Source organism: Schistocerca americana, chromosome 3 (genome assembly GCF_021461395.2).
Source record: "Schistocerca americana isolate TAMUIC-IGC-003095 chromosome 3, iqSchAmer2.1, whole genome shotgun sequence".
Lineage (NCBI taxonomy): Eukaryota > Metazoa > Arthropoda > Insecta > Orthoptera > Acrididae > Schistocerca > Schistocerca americana.
In genome coordinates, this window is record NC_060121.1 from 486009330 (window position 1) to 486025794 (window position 16465).

Consider the following 16465-nt stretch of genomic DNA (forward strand, 5'->3'; position numbering starts at 1 on the left):
ATTTGTACAGCAAACTATATTTTGAGTAGGTTGAAATACTGCTCTTGAAATGACATTTGGTATTCAAAGAGTTTTAGTTTGTTGTGCTTTACTTAATCAATAATTATTGATAAGAATACAATTTCTCATACATACTTGTATACTTTTGTTAATAAGCATGGTTCTTCAAACCATGAAAATTTAACGATCCTCATGTCCTATGCTAGTTAGTTAATGAAGCAATGCAAAGGCTCCTTCAGAAGAAGTGTACAGTTTGATTTTCATTCTGTTTAACTGCTTCAAACCGAGCTTAAGAAAGAAATATTTACTGTATTAGCTATTCTAATGCAAGTTGGTTAATGCGCAGTCGTAGAGAGCCTGTACAAAGCAGTGATGTTATAGAGTATGATCATTATAGATCTGCGGACTTAAATCAGAATCATGTCATGCTCTTCCAAGTTTAGTCTTACTATTAGTTTCATTTGTGTTGGTTATTGGTTCTATAAACTGCTGCATCTAGTTCATTTAAGTACGTGGTGTTGAGAGGCATATGTTACTGGTTGCTATCTCATTGACCATTCGTTAGCCTGACTTCGAAGTCAGTATTACATTTTTCTACAAGATAGGGTTACTGTGTTCTAGTGTGAACAGATATAAAGAAAGAGTTTAGTGTGTGTGTGTCACGGAATGTTAGGTTAGTCTTAGCGCTGCCTTCTGCTTTATTATATTGCTTCACAGAGGAATGTCTAATTAAAATGGCGACCGATATTAATACGTAATATTACAACTTGTTTTTGTGCTGGAGAACGTCTGTTCCTGACCGTACCAGATCGGGTTGACGGAGGAGATAGAGAAGATCCAATGAAGAGCGGCGCGTTTCGTCCCAGGGTTATTTGGTAACCGTGATAGCGTTACGGAGATGTTTAACAAACTCAAGTGGCAGACTCTGCCAGAGAGGCGCTCTGCATCGCGGTGTAGCTTGCTCGCCAGGTTTCGAGAGGGTGCGTTTCTGGATGGGGTTTCGAATATATTGCTTCCCCCTACTTATACCTCCCGAGGAGATCACAAATGTAAAATTAGAGAGATTAGAGCGCGCACGGAGGCATTCAGACAGTCGTACTTCCCGCGAACCATACGTGACTGGAACAGGAAAGGGAGGTAATGACAGTGCCCTCCACCACACACCGTTGGGTGGCTTGCGGAGTATAAATGTAGATGTAGATGTAGATCCACCTGTTTACTGTTCGTTATACTTTGCTTGAGTGTTAGGGGAACGAATCCCAGTGTAATTTTTCTGTTCCCATTAGGTTATCTTACGGTCACAGCTTTCTCGATAATTCCTCGCAGAGGTTTAACGTTCGCATCGATTGCTGTTTAGGGTGGTCCGTGTTACCGTTGCAAACGGTACTTTTTGGGCGGAATGGGCAGTTCGTCCTTCTTAAAATAGTGAGGCTGCAGTACCGTATGAGGTCAGTGGAAGACCTATGTAATTTTTAGCATGTATTTCGCGAGCAGTAGAGTTATTAGAAACGTATTCCCGGTACAGCCTGGTACGTCCAAGTAAATAATTCCGCCAGTATTGTCGTCGATCCGGTCCATGGTTAGGACGTAAATTTCCTTGTGATTTTCATTGGTGTGAGCAATGTATTGATGTAGTTCGTTGATGAAGTCGCTTTTTTTCCTTTGTACTATCGATGTTTAGCACACTGATAGCATTTTTCATGGTGCTTGAATCCCAAGTTGTACTAAGGTCTGGTTGTTTATTGCTAAACACATATGAGTGTTTCATAGAAGATGTAGTCGTAGAATTCGATGGTCAGTTCAGGATGAGCTTGTATGATTTGGTACAGTACGTCTTCACTCATAGTCTCTTTGAAGAAACCCCAAAGCCCTTTTGGATTCGATGAGTGAGCCAGTCCTCATTTTTGTCTTTCGATTGTGAATATCAGCATGTAAAGGTACCAAAGGTTTCATATTTTGCGATTACTTCAATAAATCTCATTTGTCGTAACTCTATGTCATGTCGACAGATAGGGGCTTGTGCGTATTTCTTTGATTTCTGACCACGACGAGCTGCATGTGAATGTTATGAAGAGGTCAGGTACTCCACATCTTCTTTTGTAGGTCATGGCATCTTGAGTGTATTAGTATAAGTAGGTCGGACTTCGTTCGTATGATGAAGGTAAGATTACAATTGTTCCAATGTCTCAATGCTTCCGTCATTTGTGTTGACGTCTTGAAGGCGGAAGATTTCTTTCTTGCGTAGTTTCTTCTGATTCCGTCTGATGTAAAGCATCCGTTCGACTCCTGCTTTTAGATACATGTCTACCACGAAATGTTGGAACAAACGGTGAGTGTTGAGAACGTGGTTGTATGGTTCATTCTTTCTGATCATTAGGTGGCAAGCATAGATTTTCCCCTTGATGAGAAAAAGCATGATCGATTTCATTTGCGTAAGTGTCGATCGAAGTGACACGTAAATAAGTCACTTCGACGCAGGTGTTGTACGCTCTTATATTTTGAAGAATGTGTTTTGACTCTGGAGTTTCCCCTACCACGTAACGTAAAAATTCTTGCGGAGGTGCTTCCAGTGGGGGCAATCGAATTTTTCCATTCATTCAATAGATGTCTGGAGATTCTCTACTGAATTTTTTAGCGTTGCGAAATGGCAGATGTTATCCATTTTTCCTTACGACATCTTTGCGTTTCTTATATTACTCTTTAGTCGAGTCGTCGTGGAGTTCCTTATTTGTTAAGTTGGACTGTTTACTTGTCCTTGTCCGCTCTGCTCGTAGGGGTGTATTTTCATGTCTTGCTTGAGCTCGCAGACTTTTATTATAAGACTGTGTCGCAATTCTTGATTCACCAAACCGTTCACTTTGTTGGTCTTCCGTTTCTCTGCCGCTGACGATGTTCATTCTCGTTCGCTGGGAACTGAAACGTGCTTCGCGTCCTTCGTCTGTTTCGTTTTTCCTCTGCTTTTTTGGTCTTCACCATTTTGCTTCAGAACTGGCAAGATCTTCTCCTCTTTTATGTTTGATCATTGTCTAAATGGTTCAAATGGCTCTGAGCACTATGGGATTCAACTGCTGAGGTCATTAGTCCCCTAGAACTTAGAACTAGTTAAACCTAACTAACCTAAGGACATCACAAACATCCATGCCCGAGGCAGGATTCGAACCTGCGACCGTAGCGGTCTTGCGGTTCCAGACTGCAGCGCCTTTAACCGCACGGCCACTTTGGCCGGCTTGATCATTGTCTAAAATGTAAATCAAACGAACGTTTTATTATTAAATACACTACGTACGCTTTACACCCTTTCCCGCTTTATTCTTGGTTTATATTCTGTCAATGTATCAGTTTGACTACTCAGACTTCACTGTTTATTTTTATTCACTCGCCGTACTACTTTTTCGGACGTTCCTTTGTCACTAATAAGAAACTGACTTTGGAAGCCACGACGTGTCTTGTTTTATACAACCTTACCAATGGGTAGCCCCACGAGTAACGAATTCCAGAATATAACAAAAAGGCTTAGAAAGGTTCACAAGGTTCCAGAACATTTCAAAACATTCGGGAGTATTCTGGATTGTTCCACAATGATATGGGATGTTTCAGAAAATTTGAAATTTTCCAAGATATTCCAGGCTATTCCAGAATATTCTAGGCCGGCCGCGTTGACCGAGCGGCTCCAGGCGATTCAGTCCGGAACCGCGCAACTGCTACGGTCGTAGGTTCGAATCCTGCCTCGGGCATGGATGTGTGTGATGTCCTTAGGTTAGTTAGGTTTAAGTATTTCTAAGTTCTAGGGGACTGATGACCTCAGATGTTAAGTCCCATAGTGCTTAGAGCCATTTGAACCTGAATATTCTAGAATTTCCTGGACCATTGAGGAACATTCCGGAACATTCTGAAATGTTGCGTAATGATGTCGTACACTCTAGAATGTTTTCGAATACTCTCAAATTATACGGAATGTTCTAGAAATTTCCATGCCCTTATATCTTTAAAAGCACGCCCTTCAGGTAAAAATGGGAACCTTCTTGGTGGATGGGGATAGAGAACTACCACATCACGTAACTCTCTTGTTTCTGAGTTTTTGCGGAAGCATGTTTTGCATTCATTTTTATAATATATATACTGATTTTCAGTTATCAACGCTGAAGAAATAGTTCGCATGCTGGAGCATAGCGATTTCAACTGTTACTCTGCTGTACTCCTGTTGTGAATGAGCCATAGGGTACTTGCAAATGATGATAAACTGTTCATGAAATAGGACAAATACAAGAACAAAACTGGCGATTTAGACTTTTATTGTTTCACTGATTTACCTGCTAATTATTGAATTAAGTACAAAAGAGCTTGGGCAGTGCACATAAAACCAGAATGTAAAAGACTGTCACAAACAATTTTTAGAGTGAATGTGGGTAGTATGTGGACAAGGTCTCATGCGAGATGTTTGTCACGGCTCTCCAGAGCAATATCTGTGGATAAATGGGGGAACTCTGGTGTTTCTGGATGTGAGAAAAATATAGCAAGAGAAAAAAATGCTGTGGCCCAGTCAAGAAAGCTGAGTCAGTGTGACCTGGCTGAACACTTTCCTTAATGCTAACAAACGAAGCATGTCTCTCAATGGCCCAGTGAAGGGTACGGAACTATGTGCATGAAGTGCAATACACATTTGTTTGTACTTAAAAGTAACTGATATTAAAAATTTCTTGGACAGAACTCTTACTGCATGTTACAAAAATTATTTTCTTCTACTGTTTAAGATTCAAAATATAACATAAGTATTTCAGGACGTATGAGAAATAAAAATTAAAACAATTCCATTTAGAATATAACTATGTGTAACAACAAAACAACAAAAAATAGATGAAAAAATCTTTTCTTTACTTATTTTGTCACTGTGACTGTATGGGTTAAGAGTGATCGTAATCCTCGCACGATGTGTCACTCAGAAGTAGATTAGTTCGATGAAACTTTGTCCATACAGTGAAACATGTGGTCTCTTGGACATTACAAAAGGTGGGTCACGGTTTGATCTACAAGGACACCGTGCATGCGTTGCAATGTGCTCTTGTGCTGGCCAGGAGATTGGTACGGAGTTCTCGCTGTAGAGCGTCCACTTCCTCCACTAGGGTAGTAGGCAATTGCTGGATGATCGTCAGTGCCTGGGATGCGCTGCAGTACGTCTTCCCGACGCACCTCACACGTTGTCGAGGGGAATAATTCCGGGGAATGAGCAGACCAGTCCACTTGCCGAAAATCTTTTTCTTCCAAGAGCTCCGCGACCTTTGCTGTTCGACGCGGTCGAGCATTGTCATCCATAAAAAGGATGTCAGGGCCGAATGCACCCCCGACGAGAAGCTCTTGGGTAGGGAGTGCAGTGTCACAACGCATCGTCATCAAAAGTTTTGATGTCAGCTGATGGAAAATGGAACGCCCTACCATAAGAAATCCTGACAAACGTTATGGCTAGCATGACAGCACGTCCCATAGCATGCACTGCCACCCGTGGTGACCTCAGTTCCAATTTAGAAGCTGGTCCCGCCTTTTGTAATGTCCTGGAGACCATAATGAATCGCGGTAATTTTCAGTACGGTTATTCTTCTCGAATAAAAGTGTCAGTTCGGTCCGTCTCATCGCGCAATTCTTTCAGCTGTCTCCTGTGTTTTACCATAATAGTTCCTTCTACAGGGTGTTCGGGAATTCCCATTATAAACTTCTAGGACTTGTAGAGGGGAGTGAATAAATGGTATTTTCAATATCAACCAATGTCCGTTTCAGTTGTACGACTGTTTCAATTCAAATGTTTAACTCATCCCCTTCTACTTGAGTAAGTAAATTAGGCGTAACTCTGTATAATTATTGTGTAACAATAAGAAAGGAAACATAATGCAACACCCATTTATCACATAACCACATTTTTTGTAGCTAATAACTAAACATTACGTGTTTGCATTACTAAAAAACAAAAGAGAACACAGCATACTGTCTGTACAGAACGGTCCTGATGCATTACACCAGTGTTTTTGCGGATACTGTACGCGTCATCCTGTGTGCCCTATTGTATACCAGGACAACCAGCTGTGAGACTTATCTCTTTCCCCAGCAGACGTGCACTGGTTAAGCATCTTAACTGAAACTGTCGAAGGACGGAAACAGTATGTTTTCGAACATGTGTCCTATTGAACATATCACGCACACACTCCCTTCCACAAATCCTAGAACTGCGTAACGGGAATTTCCGAAAACCTTGTTGTGCAGTCCATGTTTTTTTCCAGTTTAGTTACTTCGTAGTGACACAACATGGGAAAGTTATTTTCGTCCTTAGGTGTTGCAGAGCAGGGTACTTGGCGCTTACGCCGGAACTTACATTTACTATCCTTTTCGAGTTAACAGTGAGTGTCAGAGCCAGATTATATCAGTGGAGAGCTATTATTCGAATTTTCGCTCTAATTTATAGACGGTTTCGTTATCCGACAGCGTTCCAATACTGCGTTATTCTTAACAGTGTGTATAAAACAGATACGTGTGATTGAATTACTCACTTCTGAATAAAATGCGTCAACTGCAATCCACTCCCACCCGCTAAAACACAGGTAAGAGGGTAAAAACACCAGTAAGGAAGGTGAGAAAGCTGGCAAGTGGCAAATGGGGAGGAGGAGGAAATCCATCAGTTCTCAGTGGGAGCATCCCTTGGAATGGTACATATTGCAGCAAATTATTTCCCACCAGTTGGTCTCCACAGCTCCATGTGAAGAAAGGAAACTTTTATTTTAACGCAGCTATGAGAACCATTAGTGTATCATTCGGATGTGCACCTAAGTATTGGCTGCAACATCTGGTCAGCTCACCATCGTCAAAAGCAGGCTCTTTAAAATCTTTGCGAGCATATTTTTAAAAATGAGTTAAAGCCTCTTCATGAAAATTTATTCTCGCTGCCAATGAAACGCCTCGGATCAGGAGACCAGCATACGAGGAAGGAGCCCAAATGTCGTCCACTGGGATCAACTGAGTGGAAACGTGTGTGGTAGGCCACGAAAACCCGAAACCACGAACTTGACAACCTAACTGTTAGAGTTACAGACTTTCATTATCAGGGAGGTGTGGGAACAGCTTCTCAGCTACCGGACTAAGGAAGGTGTGTGCAAATACAACATTGAAAAGCTGAGCTTTTGCACTGACAGTACCTGTGACATGGTGACATTCAGACAACGAGCCACATTGTCATTTAGTGTCCCAGTGGAATTTCCATGGTGGCATCAACAGTCTAGATGAAGCTGTCGTCGAGGGGCTCGACTAGAAAGAGTCTACCGATGTTCGTTCGTGCGCTGGGCCATTTAATGTTTATTAGTGTAGTAAACAGTTTCACATATGTTCTTTTCTCTAGGAACGTTGAGCCGCGGCGAGGACTCGCTATTGATTCTTCCCTGCCTTCCGTAGTAGTAGGTGTCTATGGCGCCAGGTTTCCCTCTGTGTGTCGTTTCTCCTTGTGAAGCAATATCTCTGGCGGTGCATCGACGAGGGCAAGCGAACTGGTAGGTACGGCTGACCACGCCGACCATCGGCCCGGACTACGAGCGACAACTTCATTTCTCTGGTGATTGTTTTGGTAACGGCCTTAGATTTCTCGCTTGCTGCAAATTTTGTGGAGACGGCGTCCGGTTGAACGAATTCCATACGTCTTGTCGTCCATTGGTTTGTGATACAGTCGATTCAGTGCTGTGTGCGACATTTATAATTAAACTGCCATGACAATATTCAACTTGCGTTCGCCTGTTGTACCTTTCATGGACACTGGTGGTATTACGATCGCTCACGGCTTCGCCTGGTCTTGGTGGCTTCTTGAAGAACTGAATTTAATGTTATCACTTACTGAGCCTCTTTTCCCTATTCATTAGTATTTTTTATTAATCGTGTATTTGTGCCTTTCACTGCCTCTACAAGGATTGTTTCCTGCGTTACTTATTGCATGTGCAATTTGTTCGCTTAGTTCAAGTTACAGTGGCCGAAGGCAGCTGTTTAATTAATGTTATTTACTCTTTTATTATATTGATGATTACTTTCAAAGTTGTCATTGCTTTTTTTACATTTGGTGGCCACCCTTTTTTTAATAAGAGTGTTGTAAATTGAAGTTTAGTCCTTTAGCATTCTTCAAACAATACAGTCTTAGTCAATTAAATGAGTATAAGTCAGTTAAATCTACCAGTTGTATTTTCTGCTGCTGGTTACTTTAAAAGTCGCCTTCTTGTTTTTATTCTTTTATTTCTGGAGAAGTGGACTTAAACGTAGTATGTCTAATACATATGGAAATTTTGCTATAAATTTCCTTGCTTAAAGTGTTGCATAAGCAGGCAATGGGCTATGATAATCTGCTTAGTTCCAGGTCTATAGAGATTAGCTTGTTCCTTCTTGCCTTATTGTAATAAATGCCAGCAAACGACTTTGCGGCCTGACAGTTATCGGCTGTATTTGTCGCTGAGTCACTGTGATTAGAATTGTGACTAGCCAGCTGATAAAGTTTGAGGCTGCCTTTATTACTGATGTTCTCTTTTTTTGAATAGAGATCTTTATGACCAGAGTTGCTCCTCTTTGGTATTTTCTTGTAATGGCTTCATTCATAAATGCTAAACCGGTTCTTTGGGTCTCACTTATTTAGTGCCTTTTATGAACAGCTCTAACTTGCGTCAGCTAGAGGCCAACTTCTCTATGCCTCAGGGGCGCGTGGACCTATTGATGTTGTACGCCGCCTTTCTGTTCGGTAACTTGTGTCGTGACGTGGTGGACTGGCCTAAGCACAGATTTCAGGCCGTCTATTGCAACGAGCAACTTAAGTTTCCTTCTGTATTTTACGCCCCGTGTTGTTATTCAAAATTGTACCCTCTCTCTCCCCACATTTTACTTATTCGGGTTTTAGATTTAAGTAAATATACTGTACCGGCTTCCCCTCAACCGTTAGGGATTCATAGTTTATTTGTAGGTGTTTCTTTTAACTGACTTTTCCCTGCGTTGCCAGTGCGTTATTTTCTTTAAACAAAACTTTCATAATTTAGGGGAAATATTCTGCTTTAACAGTATATTGGTATAAGTTGTAAATCTCTGTTATTCACTTCTTACGTATTTTCTGTTTGGTTTTTGTATGTTAAGAGGGAATCTCATTATTACTGTGTTTACTGTTATTTGTTGTTATTTCAATAAATGTAATAAAACGACAAATGGCATTACTACTCTGCATTATCTCCCTCACACTTAGCTATCCTTCCCTTCTATGTAAAGGGGTTATCAAGTATATTGGACATGTTGTAATTTACGCATGCAGTAACAATGATACCTGCTAAAATTGATTGAAACCGATAGAGTGGTCGTGAGTAATTCGAGGTATTGCATACTGCGTTTCAGAAACGAGAAAGTGGATGTGGTTGGCTGGCCCCACCCCCGTCGACTCAGCTCAGTTGGTGCACCTCATAATTAAAAGCGTATCTATCAACTCATACGTGGTTATTGACGTATAATGACTAAGGAACTGTGTGAACCGTTCTATGTCGGCTGTAATGCCTCAGACAACGTACTACGCGCACTTGGTTATCAAGAAAGGTCCCGGACCGCTTTCAGAAGGTCAAAAATAGATGGGAGGTAAATTAATCGGATAATGATGTCAAGAAACCACAGTACTACCGTAGGTTCTGATGGGCTCTAGCAATGCATTACCAACGAATATTCACATTCTTTTAGCACCGAAAAGCTTAAAAATTCATAAGCTCCAATACTTTTTATAGCAGCAGAACAAATAAGAAGATAGGATAAGGAACTTCCTGTTTTCTTATTATAAGATAGTAAATGGATAAGTGTGATCTGTGTTTGCAGCTTTCTTTCATATTAAAGAATGGCCTCAATTTCAGATAACATTTATACAGTTAATAATGGTTCTTTTATAACGGATTCAGGTTGTTATACTTTTAATTGTTAAAAAATCATTCTGTGGCTAGCACTAAGGTCCATGTAAAAAATCGATTAGTAATTTAAAAAAAGATAAGAACATGATGAGCATCCATTAATACTAAAGTAGCATTTACGTGGAATGGAAACAGTATCACATATTAAAACAACATAAGGTGCCACAGCTATCAACATAGAACAGTGGGTGGAATTTTCCAGTCTCAACCGTTATTGCGCTGTGCTGTACGTTAGGTAATATGTTCATTGGACAGTATGGAGGATCCAGTACATCCACACGTGTGAACCAACATCTCAGATACAAATCTCTTAATCGGTGCTAACTTTATTCTGTCGCTACCAAAAACACCACACCACCTCTTCAGAGCAGGCACCAAAGCCTTATGTTTCATTAAGTGAATGAGGCATTTCTCAGATTCTGGTGAATATAATTAGACCTCTTTTTCGTTTCCATCGTATTTTCCTGAACTTTTGGTCGTTATCTGCTGTTTGACTGGAACAGTCCGACATACGTAAGGAAATGGCAGTGTATTCACATATTGAGCTTCCATTCGGTCTTTAATTTCACAAATTTGATAGTGTTTGATGGTTTGGTAGCATAATCGGTGAACCAGCTCTCTGATGGCAACGTGAAATATTGTTCTTTGTCATCTAGTAAACTGGTGCAGTACAATTTATGTTCAATGGTTTTTGATCCGAGAGACGAAATTAACACGAATGATACCGAACGCCTAGGAATTCTCAGAGAAGCAACCAGCTACACAATTCCCGGTGCCGGCTCACCTGTGCGTTAGTCGCAAACCTTTGCCCAAGCCCACACATTCACTGTAAACTGAAGTAGACTACACATACAGGATGCCAGATAAGAAGAGAGCCGTTGACCTATTGTAAAGGTGGTATTCTTCGGAAACAGTGCATCGGATTTTTGGCGTATAAATCACGTTTGAGGGAAACAGGATAGTGAACTTTACTTTGCCTGGACGCTTCTCAAACTTAGAGAGCAAAATAGAAACAATAGGCGTTAGACAAACAGAACTCTAAACTTCTCCTGGACCCTCGTGAGAACAGGAAAACAGAGCTCAACTTAAGAATTTCAAATGGAAATATGCTGAAAAACATTTTTTAACTAATCTCAAGAAAAGAATCATTTTTGTCTAAATATGTACGAGCATATAGAGCCATTTAGGTGATTTCACAAATAACATCCCTGGGCTGCTGACGAGTAGAGAAGGAAAAATAAAGTTCTGTGGATAAGTTAGCGGTCCGTAAGTTTACACTGAGAGATGTGCCGCTTTCGCTCAGGTCCGTACACCGTCTTAAGTAGTGTAAGATTGTAGCACTTAACTTTACTGATATTTACGCCCGGCAAGAGCGTAATACAGCACTTATTTGGCGGAGAGGACAATAGAAAAATTCATGAAAATATGTGGGACCTGAATCTGTACTTTCGTAAAATAGTTCTCTGAACTCTGATTATTCAACAGCGCGCGACTCAACGTCTTGTTAATATAGGATTGCGTGAGGCGCTTTTAGCATTTGTTAAAACTGAGGTCTACGTGGAACATTCATACTGACAAAAGAATCAAAAAACTTAATCTCAGGGATTGTATGTCTTGTCATCACATTAAAAAATTGCTGCAGGATATCTTTACGTTAGTGATATTTAATTGAAAGTAACCTTGTACTGAAAGAAAGTGTTCCCCTTTTTCTTAACGTAATAATCTTCGTCTTGGCGACATGCGCCCAATATCTGAACTTAATGCAATGTTCTTTGTTTTTACTTTCACATAACATAAAGTAGTATATTCACTTGCTTTTCCTTAACAATTATGATGCAAATCCTTTAAGGTGTCCGTTGACATCGGAAGGCAAAGAAATTTATAATGAATTTATTCCCAAGCAAGATGCCTGCCAAGAATGGTCGAATTTTCGACCGTTCTTGTCGTTTATCCCGCGTGCTGAAAAACTTAAAAATAATATTTTTATTTCTGCATTAAGGTCAGAAGGCACATGAAGGAAAAAAATACACATTCAGCATAAATTATCATACATTATTTAAAATTTACAACTTATAATGCGTAATGGCTGCCGTAGCGTGTGTTTCGACACTAGAACAGAGACTGAGTAATAACGCTAGTCGTTTTAGTTTCTTTCGTCAGCTAGTAAAAAAATAATATATTAGTATAGAGATACTATACAGTTGTCTTATAGAGTCTGCTCGTACCGTTATTATTTCATTTTATTATAAATTACCACTAAGAGAGGTAATTGCACTCGCATTTTCAGATATTTTTAATATTTTCATTTTACTTTATTTTGTGTCTGACTTTTCATCGCACATTTTAATATTTTGTATAGTACATCGGTACAGAGAGAAACTATTTCTTCAACTCCTAAGTTCATACTCAATGTATTAGCATTTCCATATCGTGTAATAGAGCTTTAGAAAATATCACATTCTCTGTTTCCGTCCATAGCATCTGGTGTTCAAAATACTTTGCTTCATTTCAGAAGGATAGTCATGCCACCTTTGTATACATTGAGTACCCTGAAGTATATGTCCACATAGGGGCTACTGGCATTGGGAGCGACTGGTATCTAGTTTTGTAAACTACTTGTGATCTCCAGTGTATCTTATGGGCCTCCCAAATAAATAACGATAAAGAGTTAAATCAGGTAACGGTGTTGTTGAAGACACTGGCCTACCTCTTCTAATCCACCGACTAGTAAAAATTTAAGGTACTCATGGCCACCAATTAAAATTATGTTGGATACTCACCTTACCGCTATCACATTAACATCCATGTTAGCATTACAAAATCTTCCAACATCTGTGTCTGTACATTGTGTAGAGTGCCCCTAATAATTTAATTGTTCATAAGAAATCTTCGAAAACCTTGTTACGGTTAATTCGAAAGGAGATATCTGCGATTCAGACGTGCCTGTTCTCTTGCTGTTTTGCTGTTTTACCAATAAGAGCTTTCTTCTGTCTAATAGGGTGCATTGTTGTACTGACCTCGCCATTAGATTGAATATGGTGTCAGCAATACTCGCAGTCCTTAAATCGACGTTTAGATATTTAAAGCAGGTGCGGAATCCCAAGCGACTCTTCGTTTAAAATCATATAGGTCGTTATTCATTGTAATAAGAGTAAGTGCATTTCTGTTGGTTGCAACGTATCTTCCGTCTTGATGGTCGGCTTGCGGGTCTTTTGCTGTAGAGGCAGAATGGGTCAATTGTTCTGCAGGTGACTTCCATCTACTTGTTGAGTCCTTCCTACGTCGAGTTGTTCCACTGTTCCAGGAAACAGAGGTCCAACACGATATTTGTAGAAATCCCACGACTTTTGTCACCTTAATGTACCGTGGACATTAACAGTTGTGTAATATTTCCTTACCATACTCTAGAAATTTAGATCTATCGAGTCTGCTTCGTCAAGATCGAAAGTTTGAATCCACTCTAATAACAAACTCTAGTCTGATACCAGGTAAGATCTTATACTGTTCTGTAAATGACCATCTTAATCTAAACCGCAAGGACATCTCGAAATATCGCGGTATCTGCAAGGCTTCCTTTGTCTTCGGCGATCTGTGTCTCATGACGATAATACCAATATGAGTTCTGCAATATGAGTAACTGCAAATCAATTCTTAATTTTATAGAGGAGATTTTTATCCTCTAAAAAATTATAATACTTGAGCGTGAAATATGATCCAAAATTTTACAGCTTACTCATATCACCGATGTAGGTCTGCAGGTTAAGCCTCAGTCCATCCAACTTTATTGAGACTGAAAATCATCAGCGCATTTTTGCCAAAAGCAAGGTACTCTTCAATGCTCCATCGACTTACGACAAACTGTTTTCTCGAAGGCAACTAAATTCATTCGCATAATCTCTGTGAGATCTCACATGTATCCCGCCTGGTTTCCATGCCCTTCCACAGGTGAGTAATCTTATTTGATTTTCTGTCATGCAATCACTTATTGGTATGCGTGCGGCAAAGGTAGGGCGAAGTCTTTTGGATAGCCCTTGGACTGAGAGCTATTTCTATACCCAACTGAAGTATCATCTTAGTGTCACTATCCTATAGTACAAGACCAAAGTATCAATGATACTAACTTCTTCTTGTTTAGACAAATGGACGAAATCAGTCGGTTCTTTTTGCATTTAATGTGGTAGACGGTAGATTTGATGAGCCTTATGAAGGCATCATTATTAGGTGGTCAGATCCTCTAAAACCACACAAAATGAAATTTCAACTGCATTTTCGCCGTGACTAGCGAAACAAAAGTTTGTCGTGGATTCCAAGATGGCTATGCACTGCAAATAGCTGAAATTTGTCTGATATATTCCCAAGATATCAATCTCAAACAACTTTCTAAATTTTCTCCGTATCTTTATCCGTGTCTGAAATATACATAGGTTCAAAGTTACTCTACCTGCACACGTAAAATTCTCACTACAATTCGGTCTGTGAAGTAAAATTAGTTTTATGTTACTTCAATTTCACGTAACTAGACTACAAAACATTTCTGAAAAACAGATTTATTTTCATATGAGTTTCATATGAACCAGCGGAAAAATGCTCCAATCGGAGAACAAAAACTATAAACATGTTCTTGTTTATTTAAAGGCATAGCGGAGTATCAGTTGCCTCTTTCTTCCTTCCTCAGCAGATTTAAAAAGTTTCCCAGAAATTTTGGCATGCGAAAATATTCTCGCGTTTTATGCTGAGAGAGAAAACGCCAGTGGCAGTCATAACTTGGAAATTGAAACTTCCTGACAGATTAAAACTGAGACTCGAACTCGGGAACCTTGCCTTTCGCGGGAAAGTGCTTGTAACCTCCCCGCAAAAATATTAAAATGAATGAACCAGATGTAGCCTCCCCACAAAAACAATATTTAATTATTATATAATGAATATAACCTTTGAACAAAATTGGTTTCCATTTATAATCACTGTGCAGAAATGCATTCACATTTAATGTACTCACAAAATTCTTTTCTCATTTAATGTTAAGTTTGAAACAGAAAAACTCCTAAGCCCCGAAATAAAAATATTCAGTAACCTGGTAAACTTTACGACGACAGCAGCGCTGCGCCACGGCCCTGTATTCTGAATAAAAAAAGCAAAAATTCTTACCTCAATAAAAACCGCGAATATATCTGCTCTTACCAAAAGAAAATTTTTGGCACCGCTCCGTGCAATGCTGGAGTATGCTTTGTGACTCGTGAAAGTAATGATCATGCACTGGATAAAATCTTTAAATTGAAATGAATGCCTATTTTTAAAAAAAAAATACTTTATATTATAAAAATTATTATTGGCGCATTTTTTTAAAGAAATTGGATGACAGTTAACATACATTACTAGATATGCGCAAGGCTGCTTCTTTACCTTCTACAATAATACTCATCCTCCAGAGTCCTGACCAGGGCACACTGCAGACAAGCGCAGACTCGCGCTGACTACCGCCAATTACTGCCGACTCACGCAGACTACTACACACTACTGCCGACTAGCGACAAGCAACAACTAACTACATACTGCTTCCTGGTTAGAGACTCTCCTATGCCTTGCCTATTGCAGGCAGCGCATACAGCGCATACCTCTTACGTAGCCCTCCACTAGGGGGGGGGGGGGGTGGGAGAGGGGGCAAAAATTTGGCAGTGATGGTGAGTCAATTGGACTTGCCATGAGCAACAAATTTTTCCTAATTAACTAAGCTTACAATCACAGAATATATACATATTAGTGCAGAACATGAAATAAAATATAGTGCACATACACTGAGTACAGAACATATCAAGCAATGACAAAATGTATACGCAATGAGTACAAGTCATATTAACAAATGGCAAAAGTGCACACGCACTGTAGTAGAGAACATATCAGGAAATCACAAAATGTATACGCAATGAGTACAAATCATATTAACAAATGACAAAAGTGCACACGCACTGTAATTTTTTTTTACCATTTTACAAGAACTAGGATAGGAAAGGGAAGGATTGCATCATGGTTATAGCACATTAGGTTGCACGCAGCTGCACTGAAAGTCCATATCTTTCTACAGAAGCACAAAACCAAGTGAGACAATCTGAAGCTCTTTTCCCTGAAATATTAATCAGTGTAGCCAAGACACTGAAATGTCGTAGTAATATTCCAAATTATCATATTGGTAGTACATTATGTACACCAAACAGTGGGATCATAATAACATTTCCATCGCTCAAGGTGGTGGACAGCATGTCGTGTCAACACCACGTTCTTGTAAGGTACACCAACGAAGAATTAGTGCAAAAACCAAATATAGTGCTCCATGATCATGAGGATAGACAGGACAAACGGATATTGTAGTAATTTCTGGTAATTAGGTCAGAAGGTGACGGACATTAAGTCTTATGCCAGTCATCATTGATAATTACACTAGTCCATCAACTGATTTGAGTAATTCGTGGCACTCGTCGCCCAGTTACTGAACATTTCGGTACCAAGTATGAAGTATTACAGAATAACGTTCA